Raw genomic sequence first — 23410 nt, 5'->3', positions numbered from 1 at the left:
AGAATACTGGGGAAGCACTACCAGGTGTTATCACCAAACCTAAGACTCTCAGTGTGTCATTGTGTGTTGTACTTTTCAATGGCCCTTTTAGTCTCGTCCTACACCCTGAAAGTAAATAGATGGTGCAGCAAAACCAGAAATTGCAAGAGAAAGGGAAATTTCATGGACATGCTTCCTTTATAACATGGAAATGATCGCCTTTCTTAGTGCTTTTAAGATTCAAGTTTTATTATTTTATTGTCCACTGATCATTGTCAAAGTTCACTCATCAATGTTTGCAGTCCCACTCCAGGCATTCGACTGGAAAAAAAGGAGAAAGTCTGTGTTATCCCTGCAGAAGATGGGTAAGGAATCTCCCATCTTGTTATTGCCATTTTCTCCCTCTTGCTGTCTGCACTTCCTCTTCCTCATCAAATCAGGATCTTGGGAAACTGAGTTCTGTGGTGCCCAAATTCTTCCACCATGCATCATCCAGGCCCTGGAGCGTGTTCAGAGAAGGGCAACAAAACTGGTGAGGGGCCTGGAGCACAAGTCCTATGAGGAGCGGCTGAGGGAGCTGGGATTGTTTAGTCTGGAGAAGAGGAGGCTCAGAGGAGACCTTATTGCACTCTACCACTTCCTGAAGGGGGGTTGTGGTGAGGAGGGGGTAGGCCTCTTCTCCCTGATAAGTAATGACAGGACGAGAGGGAATGGCCACAAGTTGCGCCAGGGAAGATTTAGATTAGACCTGAGGAAGCATTTCTTTTCTGAAAGAGTGGTCAGGCACTGGAATGGCCTGCCTAGGGAGGTGGTTGAGGCACCATCCCTAGCGCTGTTCAAGAAGCGTTTAGATGAGGTGCTAAAGGACTTAATTTAGTAGTTGGGTAGAGATAGTGATAGGAGGATGGTTGGACTAGATGATCTTATAGGTCCTTTCCAACCTTATGAACTTATGAACTTATGAACTTATTGTGAACTCCAGCACAGATATCACAGTTCTGGTGCGAGATTCAGGATGCCTCTAGGCAAAAGGAGCTCAATTTGTCTCAGAAAGTAAGGCAATAAACCTGCTTCATTAGTTTTGTTTTATGCCTTATTAGTTCTCTTCTGTGCTCCTCAAACAGAAATCTTGAGAGGAGTATAGGTGTGTAATTGCTCCATCATTTCTATAAGCCCATTTTATGGAGGAGTCTGATATACCAGTTCTTGGAAGGATGAGTATCAGATACAAGCTCATCAGAAAAAAAAAATAAGTTTTATTTTGCAGGTGAGCAAAAAGCATTTAAATGAGAGAGATTAAGGACATTCTGGAATGACGTGATTTATGATGCCCAAGCCCAGATTTAGTTTTTTACTGTTAGTTTACGTTCTTCAATTCCATTGTCTGTATTTGAAAAAATAAAGTGCTAGTGCAGAACATACCTGTAGATGGTGACAAAAAAATGTAACTTAGACCTGGATTTTTAAGATTTACAGAGAAGAATCTTACAAGAAATATGTCCTCTGGCTGCTTTCTAACCCAGTTTTTAATGAAGATGTGATGTTGAAATCTCTTCAGTTTCTTTCTCTAATTATATTTAAAAATGCATTACCATTCCCACCTTTAAGATAGCTCTAAACCACCCTTCAGCTTCCTGGGTTTTTCTGGAGTAATATACTTTAGTCTAACCCTAGGTGACTGACTTTCTGACTAGTTTATTTCGCAATTACCACATCCACTCTGAATTTGAGAATGTTCCTAAAAATAATTGCACTCATGAAATACAGATTTTGTAAGGACTGGGAGAAACAACTGTGTGGTATGGTTTAGATCTAAAGCACTTGACAAATCAGTAAGTTGAGAAACTCGGGTGTCTTTATGGAGAGATGCCATAGCCACAGATGAATCATGAGCAAATTTTAAAGGGCCATATAAAACTACATGCAAAGAGCCATGAAAGGTAATAAGAGAATCACAGATGATGCAGGACATGGGCAGATAAGTTTGCAGTCAGACCATGCAATTGTAGTAAACTAACATTTTACAAGAGGAGTTCAGAAAGAACATTTGTACCCAAAACTGCACAGCTATGAACTGTCACACACAGTAGATGCTCTTTAAGGCAGGCTTGAGTTGTAGCACTTTTTCTGTGATATGTTCAGCCCAAGCATTCCGTAAGATGTCTCGGGGCTAAATCATGCAAGATTTTCAATGCTAGAGGAAATATACATAAACATTCATAGACCAACCCTTCATAAAATGTTGGTGTTCTGGTAAGATCACAGTTCCTCTGAAACCATTGAGAATGCATCTACATTTTTCACATTTACTCATCCCTTTGGATAAGACAAAATAGATTTTCTTAGGACCTGCCAATTACTCCTTCACTAGATGGAAAATAAGAAATAATGTCAAAGTTACAAATATTTTTTAGTGGATTCTCAATGTGCCTGCTGAATAAGAAACCTGTGTCTGAAGTTACTACAACTTCTACATGTTTCATATTCGTATTTTATGGCATTTTAAGTAAAAATGTCTTCTAAGTTTAAAGGCATGCAACCATTAAGCAACAGGCTTTCAAGGTAAATGTTCTGTTATGAGTGACTACTTCTTATTTCCTGGCTGCAAGGCTATTTTCTATAAGTCTTGGGGAAGTGAAGAAGTAGGCAAACCACAGCTTCATCAAGGGAAGAAATGTTGCTTGTAAACCTTAACCACTACTTCTCATGCAAAACCGCTCCTGCTGCCTCTCCAACTGTTGAAGCGATCAGACATGCCCTGCCAGCAATAAACCCTGAGTAACTATTTGCTCAAGGACAAAGAGTTTGTGAACTCCTGGTGACTTACCTCCCCCCCTCAGAGTTGGGCACAACCTGGGTGCAGTTTGGGCGTGAGCCTCTGATGCAGCTCCTGGCACTCCTTGTCACCATGTGGGAGTTGTGATGACACACAGTCTTTGCCTTGTGTATCATGCCAGAAAACAGACAGGGACAAGGACATTTTGACAGGGAAAAAAAAAAAAGCACAGTATTCCTGACACTGACTTGGAGTAAAATATCCCCTTGTTGGCACTTAACAATAAGTTACAACTGGTTTTATAATGCTTTCATCTTCCTTCTCCTCCAAGCTTTTAGCTGCTCTGAGCCATGTTTCCTGGGCCTGGTAAACAAAGAGCAGTTTCTCCAGGCCTCACACACCTACAGGCTCTCTTTTATATATTTATTTTCCTGCAATACCATCCTTACAGCTCCCTAGGTATATAAAAATTTCCATTTTCTTCTCAAAAATATTATGCAAAAGCATATGCAGATACGAGCATCCCATTCTCTCATGCTTTTCCTCCTTCTCTCCACCCCTAAAAGCTCTGTCTTTTTATTTTATTTTATTTTATTTCATTTTATTTTATTTTATTTTATTTTATTTTATTTTATTTTATTTTATTTTATTTTATTTTATTTATTTATTTATTTATTTTCAGCCTCCATTCCCTTTGTAAAGGGTCCCTCCTCAGTCTAGATGGCTGAAGTCCCTGTCAGCTGATTCACTGTGTAGTCAGTTATCCCTTGAGGTCCAGACTTGAAAAAACAATTTGTGCTCAATATCAGTAAGCTTGTCAAACAGCAGATTTGCAAACAGTTTGTTTGCTGCTGGAATTCCTGTTCATCTTATTCATTGGTCAGAAAAGTGACCCGGCACAGAGCTTGCAGACTGAAATACATCAGCTGAACTCTAGTTAAAGTGTTCAGAGAGAGAGATCACTCCATTGCACCATTCCTTTTTTTTTTTTTTTTTTGGCAGAGAGGAAAACTTATCTCTAGAAACTTCACCTGTTGCCCTGAGATACACAGTTCTTTTCTGTTCCTTTGCAGTGAGTTGTTCACCCATAATAAGAGAAACAGTGGATGTCATGAGACTTGGCAGTCTTTCTAATTGGGAAACACTGGATAAAGAAGACTTCTTCAGCCCAAAAGGCAGGGCAAACTCCTTTAAAACAAAATAAGTGGAAGCTTCTATTTTGGTCGTGGGAGGCAGTCATAATACTGGGTCTGACTGAGATTGGAGTCAGTCAGACAGCACCTCATGCCTTGAGTTTAGATATGGCCAATATGATATCTAATTGCAATACCATAACATCTAGTAATACCTCAGTTATAAAACTGAAGTACAGTCCCACCTCTTAATTTTTTGCAAATATCTTCATCTCTGATGGGTCAAATAGCTTGACTGAGTTCAAGGCTGATTCTACAGTTGGCCACATGATAAGGGAAAATGTGTGAGAATATTTTCAACCAGTGTCAGGCATGTATATGGCTGGATAAATCAGTTGTTTAAGAGTGCCTTTGCAGCTTCTGCAGACGACCAGGAACTGATAAGGAATGATACAACTTTACCTAAAATAGACATGAAAATAAGCCAGCTAAACTATTCTATTAAATGACCTATTTCTTTCTTTCCACTGTTCAAAAACTTGGGCCCAGAAAACTCCATTGATCTCCGAAAACAGCAGCTTCATGATCTGGATCCCACCCAATAGCCTCCTCAGCAGGAGAGCATCTCTGTTGCATGGCAGATCCTTTCTGTTAGAGTGCTCCAGAGGAAGAATTTTCATTTTAGAACCTCTTTACTGTGTTTGAGTGATGTAAAAATCCTCTCAGACCTGAGATCTGTTGTGGCTCAGAAGTCCACTAACCCCAACTACCTGAGCTCCAGTTCAGAACAATTTAGAATCCACTTAGAAAGCCACTTCTGTGGTCCTTTGGTGCTAAATATTGCTGCTGCCTTTTCCCAACTCTTCTCCTGCTACTGCACCCTAAATTACTATGGTGATGAACAGAATTGTTGCTCACAGCAGGATCAGAGGCTTCTCTGTTTGCAAGGGTCTATATGAGTGAACTGGGCTTCTGTTAGTGGCATAACGGGATCTGGTTTCTCATTGTTACTCCTTTTCCTTTTAAGTAGTTAATATTCAGTCACTAATAATGACTTATATTTCATGATTACTTTTCATTACTACTTATTTCATTACTACTCTTATTTCATGACTACTGTGTTCTTCTACATTCCCTCTGCATTGAAGGGGAGTTGGATTAGATAACCTTTATAGATCCTTCCCAACTCAAATAATACTATGATTTCGTGATCCTTTAAAAGGATCAGCCCAGTACATGACAGCTCAGAAGAGACAGTGACATTAAAGCAAACTAAATGTCCAATCCATGTCTGTACACGCAGGGGCAAGCAAATCTTGCTGTGATCTATGCCAGCTCTGAGCTGGGAAATGAATAACTGAGTTAATCTAGTGCTCTGCTTTGTGTGGCCTGGTGAACAGCTGTGTGGAGATAAAATATACCTCACCCATGAAAAGCTCTTCAGGCCAGTACACCTGTGACTCAAGTAGGTGTTGGCCATTGCAGCATTAATCAAGGGTGCGTTGCTCTCTTTTCCTAACCAGATTTCTCTTATTAGTGTTGGAAATGTTGTTCCCAAGAGGGAAGAGAAGAAGAGTTTAAATAGGGATGTCTCCACAAATGCTTTCTGTTTCAACAAAACAGTTTCATCAGAAAACCCGCAGCCAGCTTAGTGCTGGACTCCTATCCAGGCGCTCTGCGGCCTGGTGCCAGCATCACTCACATATTCTTGCTTTAGAAGGCTCTGGTATCTTGAACACTCTCATTTCTCCTAAAGTAGCAACTCTTTGACCAGAAAACAGACCTCATGCAGCAGGTCTGTCCCTTACTGACTCTCCTCCCAAAGGATGCAGCCTCCTCTTCTCTTATGCTGCCAGTTTTCTTCTAAGCCCTTCATCTGAATACTCTCTGAAAGACAAGTTTTTAAGCTTTCATTAATATTTGGCTCATATTAAGATAAAACTGTAAGTATGAAAAAAACTCACATGTCTAACCCACACAATTCATTTTTCACCTTCTCCCTTCCCCAGACCTTTTCATTCCTTGCTGGCCTTCTTGGCCGTTATACCTCCTTTTTGTTCATTTACATTCCTCATAAACTAAGCTGCTCTTTTATGTAAGGCTCATGTCAGGGATTTCCTATTTCCCAGGGCCTGGCCAGAATTAGTTTAAGCTAAACACCACTGGGTTTTAAACATTTTGTTGCTTTCAAAATGAGTTTGTCATGAATTAACATTTTAATCAGAGTCAGTAAGGGTCTCACTATCTAGACTGTTAGTATATTATTAGATCTAAGTTTGTTAAGAGATTTCTTTCTAAGGAACCTATATAGAATACAATTTTGAAGATTCGTATTATATAGGCAGTGCCCAACATATAAGAGCTGACACTAACATAAGAAGTGATATCTCTGACCATTAACATGATGGCTGGCAAGAAAGATGCCTTAAAAATAGAGAGAACGGCCTTTGTCAAAGATTCAAAAGGCTTCAGACACATATTTAGAGTATCACCTTATTTTTCAAGAGGGGTGGAGGAACTTTTCCTGGAGTGGTTCTCCTGAAAAAAGACATATATATTTTGTATTCAGGTCTAAACATCAGGAACTTGATCCTGATTTTGTTTATGCTCATGTAAATCATAAGTTGTTTATAAGGCAAATCCCTGCCAACACAGATTAGAACTTATATATCCAACTTTCTCCCTGCCCTAATCTTTACTAGGGGAAAGGAATAAAACTACTAGAAAGATCTGACACTTTCTCTCTGAATTTTCCTTGCTGCATTCCTGCCATGGATGGTAAGTGTCTCAGACATAAATGTTAAGAGGCCTGGACAGGTTTGCAGCTATTTTGTGATTCAAAAGCCAGATATTTATATGTTTGAAAATGAGAACTAGGTTGTTCTCTTGTTGTCTTATAGGCATCAGTTATATAACTGTAATGATGCTAAACATGTGCTATAAAGATTCCATACTTTTGTACTCTTAATGACCTTTGTCTTGCTAGTACTATAATAACTACAAAGATACTTAAGATCATCTTGAAGTTTCCTAACATCTTAGATGAAAACTCTACATAGTATGGGCAAGCAGACCATGTGGTCACCAGTTATGTTTAGAATTAGTACATGGGAAGTACATTAACATCTGTCATGAAATTTTGCTCCAAAAACAAAAATTTGATATTTTATTTTGACAAGTGTATTTCTTCTATTTCAGGATAATGTGACACTCAATCCCCACTCTCACTGAGGCATACCTCTGTTTGGCAAAGTAAGTAAACACATACAAAAATTAAAAAACAAATGTAAGTAAGCAAGTTTTAGCTTTCAACATTATTTATCCCTCAAGTCTCACTTGGGACAAAACATCCGTGCTCTGAAGGTTGAATGGGAGCTTCTTTATTTTTCTATGGTAGATGGAGCGGTGCTATCAAAATAATGCTACACAACAAGTGAGCTGCAGTCTTCACATCCCACTGAAACTCAGAGATCCTCTGGGACAATTGTACCAGATGTGTATACATTTTTTTTACAGTCTAGAGAGGCATTTCCATCAAACCTCATCTGCTCACTGACCTTCACAATCCTGCTGACATTAAACTTTGCTGGTCTGCAGTGCTCTGTGGACACTGGAGTCTCTTCTCATTCAGATAGCTTCATTGCTTTCTTAGCTTAATCCTCTCATACACAAACCTTTCATTTCTGCCCTTAAGTGCTGCTGTTTTGTTGGTTTTTTTTTTACAAAGCGTATGAAAATTCTATCATTTGCAGACTATAAGCATTTGCAGAAAAACTCATATTTTCATTCCCACTCATCTTTGTCCCGCAAGTGCTATTCATTTATCCACTATATACATAAAAAGGCTCTTTTCATTCTTTTTTTTTTTTTTTCCTGTGGCTGAAAGGACAGGAAGAGAACTGAAGAGTATTACTGAAAACTTTATAGTAACTACCAAATAGCAGAGTTAGTGACTATACCTACTGGCAATGATCCAGATTTGTAACTTGCACATGTGCAATTCACATTTGTACTAAAAACTAATTTCCTACTGAAGCCATTGAAGAAAGATGCTGTAAAGAGCCCAGTCCTCAGAAAAGCTGAGAAGCCCATGCTGAGGGACTGTTGGCCTCTCAAGACTGCAACAAGGGCTGAATTCTGAGCTACTTTCAGAGGAATTTCTGTACCATCCAGCACTAAGCTCCAAATGTTAACCACTGCCATAAAAATAGTTCTTTTTTTCAGATGGGATTACCCCCTTCTGATCAGACAAGAACATGCAGATAGAATGTCACAGCAGCCAATAATTCTTGGCTGTTGAATAAATATGATTTGTTTCTTTAACACTACAATAACTGTCCAACACACTCCTATACTGAGATAGAAAGAAGAAAGGTGCACTCTGGGACAAACCAGGGACTCTTGTACCTGCAGAAGTTCCAAGAGACCAGCTTAGCCTTTCAGAGACCCTGATGTACTTCCTCACTTGCTCACTGATACCCTTGATTCATTCTGTGTCAAACAGTGCAATACCAGAAGGGATGAGCTTCTGAGAGACAGTCTCTGGTTTCTGCTACCCCTGAAGATATGCACACGGTTGTTCTTGGAGCTGACTCTGAAACTTTGCAGATCTTCTGTACAGGGACAGAGAAGAGAGCCTTTATGGAACAACTCAGAGCATATGTCCTGCATGGACAAATAGAATGGCAGAGGCCCCTGTTAGCTTTCTGGTTAAAAACTTGTACAGGATTCCAGGTCAAAATTAAGTTAGGAAACTTACTTTGTTATCAGAATTGTTATGACAAATAGTCATCCCTGAGAAAGTATTTGGTTAAGACAAAGCCAAATCTTGAGCAACCACATTTATACCTAAGGCATCAGCCACAAAAACTTACAGGAAGTGTGAAACATCAGTGCACATGATAAAACTGTGTAATTTAAAATACTCTATGTAATAGGAAACATCTAAATTAGAGGTAGGAATGCCAAGAGTAATAAGAGTGAAAATTTCATATCATGCCTCCTTTGAGCACAATTGCTGTAGTTCTTAACTACAATTAAAAAAAAAAAACAAAAGCTGTAGGGTCTTCATCAACATATGGTTAGGCTTTCTGTCTTCCCTTTGCTAAGCCATTTACCATCTCAAAATGACATATTTCTTCCTTTGTCATGCCTATAGATGAGATTAGCAAGCACACACACGTTATACACTTCATTAATCCTTGTGATGATTCATGCGCATGAGGATCATACTCTAATCCAAGTCAGACCACTAAAAATACTTGACCTCCAGATGGCTGTGCCTGGACTGATTGCTGTAGTTTGGTCACACCATCTTTCTTTTCATGTCAGTGTAGTACAGATTAAACATACTCAGGCTATTTTTACGAAGGGTGTGTATAGCATTGTGCTTCCTATGCATAAAAGAATTCATTGGGCAAGGATACTGACTAGTTGGAGGTTGAGTTCAAAGTCTAGCACCACTGAACTCTATTCTCAAAAGAGCTTCAAACCCTAGAAATAAGGCACATCCACATGGTGGCAAGCAGTAAACTTGTCAGAAGATGCTAAATAAAGTGGGTGCATCCTCCTGGAGGCATGCTGGACTGCATGGGACTGGGCTTCATGGTACCTGAGATCTCTGGGAGGTGTGCCAGTGAAGTACTACAACTAAAGAGAAATGTTACAAGAGAGGAATAACCATGAACCTAATGACTATCTACATGTGAGTTCATCTTTATACTAGATTTTCATAGTTCATAGCTCTTGATAAGAAGTCAAAGTTAGACTCAGGTATGAATGACTTCCTCTAATGTTCTTTTCCATGTCACACAGAAGTCAGTTCTCTGTTTGCATGAGTACTGCAATTTAGTTTTATCTGGTCTTATCACTGAGCTGCTCCAAATTTGTTCCATGAGAGCCACATAAAATTCTCTATCAAGAAAGTATTTCTTTTCCAGAATTGATATATAGGATTTCAGCCAACTAAAAGATAGGTCTGTAATTTTAATGTATTTTCCTAACCGGAAGGTTAGTAAAATTGCAAGTATATGAAACAGGTGAGGTGGCTTATCAGTGGCAAGTTTCTCTCTTTTTTTCTGACTAAGGGAACTTAAAGGATGAGCTCACATTCTGTGACAGATTTAGGAAGCTAACACTAAAGGAAATACATACTATCCTAAGAGTATACCATAAGACAAAGTCTGACGGTCTTACCCAGAGGTTAAGATATATAGCTGTTTTCCAGCCTGTTGGATTACTTAGAAAATATTTATTCATCCCAGAAAGTCTGTTAATCATATGCATAAAGGATCAGATTCCCACCTGGTGAAAATAGAAGTAACTTCACTGGTTTCAATGTTGGGCTCAATGGCAGAAAGAACATACCACAGGCCATTAACTCCTCCTGAGGCTATTGAAAAGGAATTCATCAGATCAGAATAAATGTAGGAAGTTTAATATCTTCCACTATGATCTGTCTGATGTATTTCCTCATAAAGCCTGTCAACAATGGCAAAAAGAAAAAATCTCAAAGGTCAAAAGCTGTTCTCTCAAACCCCATCTGCACTGCAGTTTCAATAGATGTGCTGCTCAATGTGGTGGATTCTACTTCACTTCAAGCTTTTAAATTAAATCTGGATACCTTTCTGAAACGATATGCTATAGATCAAAGAAAAGCTTGGGCCTGAAGCAAAAATGAGTGAGTGGGTTTCCATGGGCTGCATTACATTAGAGTTCAGAATGGATGATCTTAATGCTCACCTAAACATATGAATCCAGTCTCACTTACATAGACAGTAATTCACTGCTGTAGGTATGCTGATTATGTTGAACTATAAAAATAGATCTAATTTAAAAGACTCTCCCTTGAGTTCAGCGAGTCCTCCTGAGTCGCAAAAAAATGATACCTTTTTGTTGCAGACATCATATTATATCCTTTTTTATCAAAACAATTTTAGCAGTTCAGGTTTTTGCTTCCTTTGCTTCCATTGCCATATTGGTTAGGAAAATTCTTTGAATTTCCAGTCTGAATTAGCACATGGGTAGTTTACATTTACACAGTTTATTTATGTCTTTTCTGACAACCCTGTCTTTTAGCTTAAATAGTTGTTTTCTTTCTGTAACATCTCTGTGAAATGAAAGACTGCTTTGCTAAGAAAATACCACATTCTCCTCACTTGGCTCAGCTGTTCCTCTGCTGAACTTCACCATGTTTATCTGTGCCCATTTGAGTTCAGTTTTCTTGAATACAGGACCCCCAATATTGGCTGTATCACAGTGACAGTACATGCTTATTCTTGTAAATTATATGCCAAGTTCACAATCTCAGTTTGCCTTAACTAGTTAATTGCTGTTTTATAGCAGATGTGTTTTTTCTATCCTTATCCAAGCTAAATGCACAATATTTTGTTTTACAGAAATCTTATCCACTCTATTTCTCTATTTTCTATACCTTGATTATTCGTACCTCAATCATCTCAAACATTTGTGTCACCAGTGCTTTCCTGACAGCAACCATTAATTTTCATGCTGCAAGTCAAAATACTAAACAAACGTGATGTCAGCTCTGCTCCTTTGGTACTCCTACTTTTCTCCTCTGCTTGATAACGTCTCTATTTTAAGTATTTCTTTGCCCACCAGGGACCACTTCCATCAATCTCCACTTGTTTAACTGATAACAGCTTTAATCAGGCATCCTGAGGTACTCCATTTCCATTTTCTACAGAACTGTTTGTCTTATCATGCATATTTCACTTCAGAACAAGACCAAGAACAGTGATTTTCTACATTTTAAATAACATATTTTCCTGACAAGTGTAAGTCTTAGTGTCTAAGCAAGTCTCAGTCTTGAATGGGAGAAAGAGTCACCACTAGCAGGGGATGAGTTGGGTATAAAGGCAGAGTGTACAAACATAATCTGCTCCTCCCCTTAAAATCAGGTCCCTGTAGAGATAAGAAAGCAGGATCCAGGTGGAAATTAGGAAAATAAAGTTAGTTCTGTGTTAGTTTACTCTCTATGACAATAAAAATAGCATGGATCACTTGTGGGATTCAACTATCTTCAGTGTTTATGCACATTGCTTTAAACTGGTGCTTTAAATTATGTGACAGAAACAGAAGATCTCTGAATTTCTACCATTAAGTATTCAGTTCTGCCCAGCAAAATGACTTCCAATCTGTTCCAGTAATGATCTTGCTCTGTAAACATGAGTCGTTACCTAAATACCACCAAGACTGACCTCCTCAAGTCCTTCACTCACACTCCCTTTTCAGACAGACAGCGAATGTTTCACTACTATAGATCTGTTCAGAACAACAGACCTTCCTAAACAGAAGTCCAAAATACATAGATTGGTCTCTTCCAGACGTTGGATTTGAACTTCCCTCCTTATGCTGCATATTATCCTGCCTACTCTTTTTCTTCATGCTCTTCTGTATTCTTTTTTTCTCTTCCCCAGACAGTGGTTGCCAGATGACTCTATTCTTCTTCCGGTCTTTTTGAATCTGGCTATTCTACTCCAAATTCCTCTCTCCCACCTTGTCACCCTTCCTGTTTTTCATGTCACAGCACAGAAAACTCATGTCTTAATTACTTCTGTGTCTTTCGGTTGGCTCTCTGTTCCTTTACATTTATTCTTATAGTTCCCTTTGCCAACTTATCTAGAACAGCACTGACATTTTTCTTATGCACCAGGTAGTTGCAAAATGAAGCCTGTTCTTCTACACCTATCTGTACTCCTGCATCAGCTGATTCTACACTCTGCTTATCTCCTTATCTTGGAGCTCTGTTAGGTCATTCTTTACGCGTATACAGTTCTGATCAGAGATGATCTGCTTGTACATATAATGTATGTTGTTCTTCCCCAAGTCGTTCTACTGATTCTACAGTTACTTGGATTTCTTCTTCAGCTACAACTAACATCATTGTCCTGTCCTAGTAGTCTCTGCTTTTGAAGACAAAAATAAATCATGAGGGTTTTTTTTAGACAAAGAAACAACAAGAGCTGTATAAAGTTAACTTTTCACTACTTTCTATTTTTTCCTGCAATAACTTTATTTTGATTACTGGAATGAAACATCTGGCTGAGATCTCTCAGCATCTAACCAGACTTTTGTATCCAACTATTGTATTCCCAGGCAATGTGTCTCCCAAATTATGACAACATACCAATACAGACATAAAATGTGTTTATGAGTCTTCAACTGCTGTGGAGGATGTGAGATCATTGGGCTGAATACTTAACCACATTAAGCTTGTTTAGGCTCTATTGCAGCTTTCAAGAGAAAACTTAAAGGTAGTTAAACAGCAAACTGTGTGTCCTCCGGGCACAGAGGAATCCTGTCTTTTCACCAAACTGGCACAACTGCTCTGGCATCATCTCTGCTTATAGAAAGCCTTTGGGATCATGGCCAAGGAAGAGCAAGTGGACTGCTGGAGCACTGCATTGCTCCATGCTAATATTTGCAGCCCTGACTCTGCTCCAAGCCAGATGCTCTGCTGCAGCATCCGGATTGGTGAGAAGAACAGGAAATCAGAAACAAGGCAGAGAATCAATCACTGAGAAACTACCAGGGACACCAGGGCAAGGAGGGATAATGTGGGCAACTTAGGCTAAGAGAAATTAGGAAGGACAGGGGCTAAACATGGGCAATTCCATGTCAGTTTCTTTTGAAACCCTCAGTCGGTGAGTCATGAAACAGAGCTGCAGCAGTGGAAATCCTGCTCTGAAACTGCACCCAGTAGTTCCCCTCCCTTCTTCTGTTAAAAAGTAATTTTCCTAGATAACAATTACTATGTGAAACTGTGCAATGGCGGGGTTTTCACTCGTATTTGCATTAAACATTATCTACAAACACACCTGGGGAGCTGATAAGAACATGTGTGTGATGCTGTGTGTCTTATGGCGACTGGTACTGATTAAGAAAAATATAGGGCATGTACTGTAACACACACCTTTGTGGGAGAATCAGGAAGGAAAATGAATATGATGACAAACAAAACATTCTCCTACAAAATTCTCCTTTTTTCAGCTTGTGCCGGGTTCTTTACTAGGGTTCAACTGATACAGGACATTTCAGCAAGTTTTAGTAAGATAATATTGTCCCAGAGATTATAAACTGAATAGGTTTATCACAGGGCTCTCCGCCTTCACCAGCTTTTAACTCATTTCTTGGAGGCTTTCTGTCTGTGGGTTATCCAGATCTTTGTACTTCTTACTCTTGAAAAACACAAATAACATCTCCCTGCTGCTGGCAGCAGTGTCTGTGTTGCTTTGGACTTTGGCCCCTGGGAGCGTCCTGCACCTGTGCAGCTCCAGAACCCTGCGGACTGCTTGTGAGCAGCTCTGTGCCCCTGTTCTGCCTGGGAAGGGCCCTTGTCCATGGGCTGCTTCTGCAGCCCTGCCCCGTAACCCCTGCTTCTCACCTAGGGCTACATGAAGACCCCTGTAACCACATAAATCCTACAAATAATCGATGTAGTAAATGTTTATGTTCAGGAGCAAGGAAAAAAACCTTACAGGTTAAAAGCATCCAAATGAGTTCAGTGGAGTAAGTTGTTTTCTGTTAAAAGAGAACTTACTGCAAGGATTACTTAACTGGTATTTTCTCCACTTTTATGTCAAAATTATTGTGTCAATTTTAATTAGACGTGCTTAATGACACATAAAAGTAACCCCAAGCAGAACTGGGGGGAAAAAAAAAAAGTCAAATTTTTTACTTAACCAAACTGTGGTAAGAGGAATTTTATTGAAAACCTCAGCACAGTGAAAGCGTACACACAAAGAGGCAGTACCCTTCAAAAGGCACAGTCATTCATAAAATGTAACACATAAGGCTGCGGGAAGGAGCTAAAAGAAAGGCCTTTCTATTCCAAAACAAATTTACAATGTCAGAAATGAAATAAAGATGAGTGGAAGGTAAAAGCAAGTAGAACAGAAAGTATTAATTATTTTGTGCAGGGACAAGAATGTAACAAAAGAAGGGAAATGAGATGCAGCACTTTGCCAGCAAAACCATCATATGAGCTTTTAGATCATAGAAATTGGCAAGAAAGGGAATTCTGTGCCTGTAAGTCCAAGACAGAGGTGGATGGGGTGACCACTGTTTTAGCCTTGTACTTCTGGGGCAACATTTGTAAATAGAGACAAGAGAGACACATCCAGGGCCAAAGTGAGATGAAGAAAAACATATGAGAAACCATAAACTAACTTCTTACGAAAATCGGAAAATAGCTGAACTCCTTCCACCTTCTCATGTAGTACTGTAGCTTAGACTCAAATAGCAGGAACAAAAACTGGTAGCTGTCACTGTTTTTGTTGTTCAAATGCCAGCAGCAAATGCCTCACAGAAGATGTATGTGTATATATGGCTTGTAGCTGAAAATTTCTCAAAAGCTGAAAATGTTGTTTACAAACATGAAAATAAATGCAGCCAAATACCAGTGCAAATCCTGGTCTCTCTTAGATGGCTGGCAGCATGGTGAGTGCATGCAGAAGGATGGAAATAATGCCACGTTTACCTTTGCAAAGCTTTTTCAAATATCTGTATCCAATCCAAGACTGCAGGGACTTGTGTGCAGTGAGGTCAGGAAGGAATCCAGAATGCTGCCTAGTTGAGCATGTGGGCAGCAACAGCAGAGCCCCTTCAGAAGGCACTCTATGTTCATGCCATACACAGTTCTGTCCTACTTGGGAGGTGTCCACGTACAGGTTGACATCTCTTGAGTGAGGGCTACCCTTCACTTTGGAACCCTGAAATAAAGAAGGGCAAAGGAAGGTCCTTCACAATCTTTACTGCATCCCAACTGATTAGAGATGTTAACCATTACTGTGTTCAATTCTGCTGCAAAACCCAAGGAGACAGTCCCTATCTAAAACCCAGGCATAAAGCAGTTTTCAGTGTCACTGTTAATTGGACAGAGCAAATAAACAAGATGAGTGAAGACAGGCTTGTCAGACAACCAACAGTCTTGAGACGTAGAACCATAAAATCATTAAAGTTGGAAAAGATCTCTAAAATCTAGTCCAACCACCAACCCATCACCACCATGCCCACTAACCGTATTCCTCAGTGCTGCACCTCCACGGCTCTTGAACACTTCCAGGGATGGTGTCACCTCCCTGGGCAGCCTATGCCAATGCCTCACCACTCTTTCTGAGAAGGAATTCTTCCTAATACCCAATACTGGTGCAAATTATGGCCGTTCCCTCTCATCCTGTCACTGTTACCCAGGAGAAGAGGCTGACCACTGCCTTGCTACAACTTCCTTTCAGATTGTTGTAGAGAGCAATGAGGGTCTGAATGGTTAAAAGTTACCTAGTAGATGAGTACATTTTGTCAGAAGGAAGCAAAGCTCTTCAGCACCTGCGGGAGTGAATGTCCACCCAGACTGACTGAGAAGAAGATGGTTTCTTGTTTTCTTCTATGCCTGCTTTGTCTTGAAGGATGTGTACTGCAGAGCTCTGGGCAGGGAAGGGGGGTCTGCTGGGTCTGAGTGCTGGGCAAAGCTCCTGCAGAGCCTCAGCAGGAGGGGTGTGCAGCCAGAAACACAAGATCAGGGTGGGAAGCCCTTGAGGAGAAAATGTTTTCTGACTTGTCAGTGTTCTCTCTCGTCATGTGTGTGCTCTGAGAGCAGACATTTGGGCAGGCTTGCCTGTGTAAGCACATTGATCCGTAATTTAAATAAACATTAATTACTACTGTAAACAATTATTTTCAGTTCTTCCCCCAGTGCATGACTCGGATCAGGTCTGCTCTTTGGCAAAAGTCAAGGTCCTGCAGTGGCCAAAGAGCTGTGTGGAGGCTGGGGCCTTGCTGCCAGGCAGCAGTGCTGCGGGTAGGCGATGTCAGGAAGAAGCCCTGCAATAGCACCATCCCATCCTCACAGCCTGTAGGACTTGCAGGAGCTCCTCTGCAAGGAAGTGGAAGTTTCTGCACCACAGTGGGAGGCTGTCTTTTTACCTGGGCATTTTACAGTGTCTGCTTGGCCCTGGCGTATTATGTTTAGACTAATGTAGAACTGGATAATAGCTGAGCACGGTCTGAGAAAACTGAATGTTTAATCCAGTAAAGGACTGGGTGTGAATTTCTCTTTTCACCCTTTTATTTCATGCTGCTTTTGTAGCCAAGGCTATTGCTGAGTTTGGACTCCGTTCTTTTGTGGCAATCTTTGAAAAGTCACATTCCAAAAAGACAGAAATCCTGTGATCTCTCAAAACAGATGAAACACCAGATCTTTTATATGGCAGGGCTTTTGTACAACTTATTTTGTATGCTTTAGACTTATGCTTTCCTTCATATGACCTTTCTTTGCTTTCAGCTTGCAAGTTCATGTGCAAGTCGGTCCTACAGTATCAGGGAGAGGAAACAACAACAGTGACAGTGGTAGTCCCACTCACTTCCATTCAGTGCAAGTCAAGCTTCCAAAGGCTCCATCCATTTGACTGAAACTGATGAAGTCACAAAATCCTTTCATATACATGATACTTTAGGGAGGAGTTTTTTGACTTTGACAGTGCCTGCAAGGCTGAAGACAGAAGTATGACTTGATCCTTGAATATCTATTGCTTTTCCTCTGTCCTTCTCACTTGATCAGGTCTTAAAAAAACAAGACTCAGAACTAATTTGTTCTGGAACAGGTCCTAAAGACAGTTGGTGATAATGCAGTTAAATGTCCTAAGGCAGCTGGAGCCCCCCACAGCAAAACTACTGCACAATGGATTGACTATGAACCTCCTCCCCAGCTCTCTGCTCTTTACTTTCTCCCCAGTTCAATCTACATGAGAAGCTTAGATCTCAGAACAGCTCCACCATCATCGATTTTCTGGTAAGCTCCTCTTTGTACCCTTCTTTCTTCCACATAATAGGGAGCAGGGTGTTTCCCTGTGTGTCTCCAGTACCCAGCAGAGCACCCAGAATTCCTCATGGAGCTCTGCACCACTGCAAGCAGACTTGTGCTCACAACAACAGTCCTGGGCAACCACAGAGAGAAGCTGGGTTGCCTTGGTGCTCTCTCAAATCCCAATCTGAGCTCCCACACTATGCCACCCTGCACACTGTCCATCAACACACTCAACCTTGTAAGCATGGGCCTGGTAATACGAGATACAAGTGGAAGTTGTTTGGGCTGTTAATTAAGACCAGCTGTGTTAATTTTATCTCCTCTCAAAACAAAGCAAAACAAACACACAGAGAAAGCATTTGACAAGGGGAAAGAGAAGAAGAAAATCAATAGGGAAATAAATAATGTTTTTAAATCATCTAAGAAGGGTATTAAAATAATGCAGATTAAAGAGCAAACAAAAGATCTGAACCAAGCTGATGGTGCCCTTTTAAATGAACATGTGTACATTTATACATTCACATATGCCCCACAGGTGCACTTGCCAACTATCCAACCAGACTTTATAAAGAACACACGTGATTTTGTCTCCTTTCTCTCTACCCCACCAGACGTTTTTGCTATGAAACAATCTAAACACATTTAGTGTCTTCCTGATACAAACTGTTAATAATTATTTCAAGTATACAAAGACTTGCTGCTTTGCTTTTTCTCAGTAAGATCTTCTGTTTAGTACTCTTGATGCTACAGCCATCACTCTGACTTTTAGATATTGGCACAGTATATTCAGTAGAAAAATGGAATTACTAATATCTCTTCAAATAATTTTCTTGTCTTTTGGACTCCGTTTCTCAGGAGAAATCTGTGAGAATGTTGTTGATACTTCTTGTCAGACTTAAAACCTGTTGGGAGAAGAGTCTTGGAGCAAATCTGAAGTCCAGCTCATCTTGATGTCTCACTACAGAGAACAAATCTGTCGTTCTGGGAGAGAAAGTGAGAAGCTTCCTCTTGAGGCAGCAGGCAGGGTGTTATGGCCATCAACCAGATTTGACATGAGGCAGGTTGGGATCTTCAGAAAAGCTGAACAATGGCCTGCTGATGGGATTTGAACCAACTTGGCTACTAAGTTGGTGGTTTTGATAAGAATGATGTGTCCATCCATGGGATTACGTCACTGTGAAAATTATGGGAGCCACATAGAGCTGCTTTAAGAATACCTAGAACTTTGTCAAATATTCAGAGTACTTTTATGTCAAACCCACAGAAGACTGTTCTCATTGTGCATCAGGTAGATTATCATATTTTGGCATAACTCTCATCACTGCACTGAAACTCTTATCCTGTTTTGCAACTCACATGCTCTGTTGTGTATGCTATTGACAGTTTCACTCCATCAGTATCTTGGGCATATGGAGCAGCTGCAATTGGATCTGCAGTCTGCAGAATCTCTTGCATAAGCATGAAAAACATAAAATTAAGAAAATGAATCTTTCAGTAAGCAAAGCAAGGGAGAATTGCTACAGATGGTGCCTATGTCTTTTTCAGCTACCTAGACATCAGGAGGAAAGGGTCAAAGAGGCAGAAGTTCTTTACAAATCTAGCTCTCCCCCATCTGTAGGCGCCTTCCTTTTAAAAATGAATCTTTGTAAGTGCTCCCAAATTTCTCTTTCTACATTCTTCTCCATGTAATTCTTATTCTACCACTTCGCTTCACATCTCTGATAATCAGTAATGCCTAAAATAGATTTTTCTATTCACCTTCCCCCATTTTTCCACTGCACTTTACCTCACACTTCCTCCAGTCTATGATTAGGAAACATTTTAGACTCTGCTCCCTCTTTTAATCAATGCATGATCCAAATCTAGATGCTTCCTCCTACATAATAGCTCACAGATTCAACCTTTCTCTCAGCAGCCTGCTAAGGTTCATAGCAAGATCCTATCATTTTGCACTTTGTCTGTAATAATCTGGTCTCCAGCCATGTTCCAACCCTACTGATGCCTTTACTTCCATTCAAAACAGAGATCAGAACTGCATTCCTGGCCCATTGCTTTGGCTGCATCACTATGCTCCTTCTGTCCTTCCAGTGGCCTCACATTTCCAAACACAAGCATCTTGTCTTTGCCTTTAAGACCTTTCACATTTAGCCTCAACCTGTCTGTGAAATATATTGGTCTGTCAAACTGTCAGTTCCTCCCCATGACCTGGCAAAGATGACAGCCTTGCTTAGCATGTTTTCTTCCTCCTCAGAAGAAAAGGAAGCTACCTCTATGCTTTCATCTGCCTGTTCCCTATGCATAAGGAAAAATACTACGGAAAATATTTTATTTAACATTTCCCAATTCCCATGCATGCTTTTCTGTCTGTGGACAGACAAATAAATTCTATAATTCCTCTCCTGTGCAGACCAAATGCAAAGCTGTGATTTTAACATACCTGCCAAGCCCCATTCACCTTACACTTGCTTCATCTTTTCACCTGACTCCCACTGTGCTCACCCACCATGACTGACATAGATTGGAATTGTATACTCTGCTACTTGCCTTTCACTTGCACATGGGATCTCTTTCTGCTCATATAAATGGTATTAGAGACTGCAAGGAGTCTTTCTCTGGAACTGTTACTAAAGAATTCCAAATCAATTGATTTTTATTGAAGCAAGGAGTGGTTTTATTGAAGCAAAAAAGTGGTTGAGTGCCTAACTTTCATTTAGATGCCTAACCTCCCTTGGAAGTCAGTAGCAATTTAGGTACTTTAAAGAAACAAGACATCTCCCTCCACAGCTCTGTGGGTTGTTTGTTTGTTTGTTTGCTTGGTTTTTTTTGAGGCCACAAACCTAGTAATGGGGACAGGAGAGGCTGCAAGTTGTCAATGCCACCTATGCTCAACTGTGGAGTAAGTTATACTGCATCTCTACCTAGCGAAGGAAGATCAGTTAATAGGTAGCGCTATGTTAATCTCAGATTGTCTTGCCTCTTCATCTACTTTCTTTGCCTCACACCAAGTTACCCATTTTCTCTCCTCATTTCTTCTGCCATTCAGTGAATGGCACCCTTGAATAGCAGTAGCATTTTAGAGCCATTGTGTTAATCATGCTTACACAAGTGAAATGGTGGCCAATTCCAGAAGGTTTTGCTCTTTTGACCTTGTTACAAATTACAAAAACCTGTTTTGTGCCCTACATATAGGGGCTTTCCCATTATGGTTGCTCAGCTGCCACAACCAAGACTTGCCTTTAAGTTAATGACCTGGTCACAGACTCTAGCATTGCAATGATTAATTTTACTAAACAAAGGTGTTTATTCCCAGCTATCATTATTTTTCTGCCTGCCTAGGTCTTGGGAACCTTTTTAGGCTGTTGGCTTGTTGCACTCTGGGAGGGGTTATGATGCTGGATTGGGCAGGACTTTGAGACAGCTAATGGTTATTAATGACAAGACTCAGTGTTATATAATTGCAGAATATGGGGAGGCTATTATACTTAAGTAGCTTTGGCCAGCTCTCCTTCTTTCATAGCGGCCAAATTCTCTTACCTGAATTGTTTTGCTTAATAAAGCTGTGGTCGTCTTTCTTACCATTCTTCATTTGCTTCTTCTACTGCTATGAATTTTTGGCAATGAAACTTAGTGTAACAAGAGTTATGATATGGAGTTAAACGACAGAGTATGGAAGAGGTTTTAACTTTATTAACTCTTAGCCACCAAAGTGGAATGGTATTATATTTGGATTTTTTATTCTTCTGATGTTTCTAGAAATCCTGCTGAAACACTGCTGACTAATGTTCAAACACTCATAAAGCTTAATCATTAAAAGTTCTGTTTATTCCAGCTCCAATGGAGATGTAGGTTACACTGTTTTACATGTTACTAACTTTTATTCATTAAGGACCTCAGACTTGAATTAAATCCCAGGAGTTTAGTTTAGAGGTTTGTTTTTCCAGTGAACAGGCTAGAATTATTTCCTGTGTGCAGAAGATGGACTGAAAGTCAGATCAAACTGAATCCTCGTAACTTTTTTAAGTCCTTTCCCCATCTCTTACAGGAGGTGAGAGTCTTTGTTATAAAACACTTGTAGTTACACTGTCAGTTTAGCATTACACATTTCACTGAGCCTTGTACCCTGACAGCTCACAGTGAGAATGTATAATTTTATTCCAGCCCCATTCTGGATGAGCCAATATATACAAAATATAAAACCTTTGAAATTTCAGACTGGCAAGTATTTTATAAATATGTGTGTAAATAATACTGTAATTTTGTGACCAAAAAAACCCACTGCTCTCATGCTTTGCAGGTTCCTTAGACAATCCAACAAAGCATGTCCACGAGGAGGAAGATCTACCTTAGAAAAAGGGATCCATCATAAGACAGTGAATGTAATCATAATGACTTCTCTTCCACTATGCTATGGCTATTTGCTTTTTCACTCTTCATCCATTGTCATACAACTGTTTGTTTTTTTCCTATTTCCCACTACTGCTCCTGTATTCTGACTTCCATAGCCACACAGACCTGCTCCAGGGCAGCACTTAAGTACAACCTTTGGCATGTCATCTTCAGGAAATCTTGTGTTCAACTCTAATGAGCTCTTATGATCAGTGCGTTTAAATATTGAAATGCTGGCAATTATTCAGATAGTAGCACTTTTTTGGACTCCCTCCATTTCAGCAGAATTTTTGCACAGTTGCTATTTTCAGGTGGTCTCTGTGTGTAAGAGCAAAAACCATCAATGATTTTCTCAAACTAAGTATCTTCATCACTGGTGTGCTGCTTTGCTGCTTCAGGTTTCATTAGTGACTAAAGTCACAGAGAAATCTTCAGCTGTTCTGAGGTCCAAAAGATCATCACTGGAATCACTCTAACATTCAACATGTCCTGCTGATGCTGCTGTTCTCTATAGAAACTTTTTTAAAAAGCCTCGTGTTGTAAATTCATGATTCATTTGCAATCTGTAACTCACCAGTTTCAAAGGATCTGCTTTCTGTCCAAGAGCTGCTTTCTGTGTTTTTCCTTTTTTTTTTTTTTTTTTATAGGATTACTTTAGAACAAACACTTCGTGTTATGATTGGTAATTAAATCAATAAATCTCTAAAACAATTCACAGCTTTCTGATTTATTAGAGTGGTCAGTGCAACATTTTGTGTACACATTGTGCTCTTTGAAAATTATATACGGCTACGCTGACAAGTTAATTTTTTCCATGACATCTCTTTGTCACTTCCTAATGAGCCTGAAGAATGCATCTAGCTCAAATATTTTTCATAGTGTACTTTCTGAAGTACTTAGCACTTATGTTATGTATCAGCATATATTCCCAGCAATTTATCAGTACTTCAGCCCAGAAAGTTCTCTGACAAGAGCCTAAGCATACACATATTTTCCCAAGATTCACAACTAATGCATGCAAGTAAGCATATAATATACACATGTTCGTCAAGGAGAGGAAGAGGGGAGTATCAACACATTTGGATCTTCAGTTAAGACAAGTATGCAAAGAGTTGGTTGTTTATTCAAAGTCTATCCAAATGTATCTGAATCTCTTGGCTCTGGAAAACAATCGGAAATCTTGCAAGGTCAAACTTTCTCATGAGATTACCTCTAATACCTCCTCAGCATCAGTCAGGCCAGTAAAAATACCACAAACTACTCTCCTGTCCACTGCTTCTCCCAACTGAGAATGGAAAAGATGAGGAATGTGAA

General features: G+C 39.8%; 1 long non-coding RNA gene across 1 annotated transcript; it reads left to right on the top strand.

The window, feature by feature from the left end:
- Positions 1-289: 289 nt before the first annotated feature.
- On the top strand, positions 290-22700 carry LOC136052898 (uncharacterized). The gene is made up of 3 exons (XR_010622576.1): positions 290-344; positions 7087-7140; positions 22005-22700. It is a non-coding gene; the product is annotated as an uncharacterized LOC136052898 (long non-coding RNA).
- The last annotated feature ends 710 nt before the right edge of the window (positions 22701-23410 follow it).

The sequence above is a fragment of the Cyrtonyx montezumae genome, unplaced genomic scaffold (genome assembly GCF_038088225.1).
Source record: "Cyrtonyx montezumae isolate F1298 unplaced genomic scaffold, pur_monq_1.0 scaffold_3, whole genome shotgun sequence".
NCBI lineage: Eukaryota > Metazoa > Chordata > Aves > Galliformes > Odontophoridae > Cyrtonyx > Cyrtonyx montezumae.
The sequence above is the reverse complement of the archived record's forward strand: the minus strand, read 5'-3'. Positions and strand labels throughout refer to the sequence as shown.